Source organism: Propithecus coquereli, unplaced genomic scaffold, assembly GCF_000956105.1.
Source record: "Propithecus coquereli isolate 6110/MARCELLA unplaced genomic scaffold, Pcoq_1.0 Scaffold242, whole genome shotgun sequence".
Lineage (NCBI taxonomy): Eukaryota > Metazoa > Chordata > Mammalia > Primates > Indriidae > Propithecus > Propithecus coquereli.
The window spans coordinates 2,016,160-2,017,601 of record NW_012147975.1 but is presented as its reverse complement, the minus strand read 5'-3'; positions in this window follow the sequence as shown (position 1 = coordinate 2,017,601).

Here is a 1,442-nt window from a genome sequence, read left to right as displayed (position 1 = left end):
GACAGCTGTTCTTTTTTATTTACTTATTTATTTTTAACAATAAAAGTTTTGATTGTAGAAAAAATATCTAGCTGACTATAGAAATTTAACAAAGAAGCCAAAACAAATTAGCCTTATAGCTGATGCTCACATGGGCTTACACTATTGTCATACACTGAATTCCAAGTTATCAAGCCAAAAATGTAGACTTGGCACAGATGAGAGTTACTGTCAATTGTTCCAGCTCCCCAAACTGGATGTGACTGGCACCAGTGGCCGTGTGAGTGAATACAGAAGCTGAAATCCACATTGTGTGAACTTTGGTTTTATTCCAAAAAAACTCTATTCCAGAGATATGTAAGATGAAACTTATTCTGGGCAGAGATCATGATCCTATCCCCTAGCACAGTGCCTGACCCATAATAGTTGCTCAAGAAATATGTGTTGAATAAATAAAGGCCACAAAGGTTACTTTGGGTTGCTAAAATCAGAACAGTATTTGCCATTATTTTGGAGGTTGGCGTGGGATTTGTACACCCTGGAACAGTTTCTTCTCTTTGCAGCTAGTAATGTTTTTCTGTTTATGAAGAACACACATTCTTGCACACTGGCACAGTGGTCCTGGGCACAGGCAGATTTCCACTGCATTCCTCAGAAGATCCAGCAATACAACTCTCTGATGGTGAGTTGCTTCTCTTTTATCAGAAGATTTAATTTGGTGGCTTTTCAGTCATTTCTTCCACCCAGTAGAGGGTACCTCGAGAAAGAGAAAATTAATTAGCTGAATTTGATTGAATTTGATAGCATTTTACTGTGCTGTGAGAGTTACGATCTCATCTCTCTATGCAGTAGTTCTTCCCCTGCACAGAAGACCGCATATATTTTCCCATCCCGAACTATAGTCACGTCTTATTCTATAAGTGGGCAGTGTAAACACGCTTCTAATTAGGGAGAGGTGCGCTGGTATTTGCTGTAACGCACAAGGTTCGTAGGATCTTAAAAGCAGCACCAAGAGTTTGGGAGGCAGTTCTTAGTGGTTCTTGGTTTTCATTTAAAAACAAATAGACAAGTATTTGGCAACCTCTGCCAAGAAAGGTTTCCACACAGGACCTCATTCCTATTAATAAAAATCCAGGCATGGAAGCAAGACATTTCCAGATTCTTCTTTAGGCCTTTGAAAGCAGTATAGGAGAGGGGAGTGAAAAAATTATAGTGTACGGCTTACAAAGCACTTTTATGTGTAACAATTCAGTTAAATATTAGTTTTCCAATCTTACTAATGGGACTCTAAAGTACAGTTAGGTTAAGTAACTTGACAAGAGTCACAAGGCTAATAAATAAGAGGGCTAGAACTCAAATGCAGGTTTTCTTATTCCAAGTTCAAAATCAATAAATACTAAATGTTTGTTGTATCTATTTTACGTTTTAAGTGGTAGAATTGGTGGGGATAGAATATATGTATA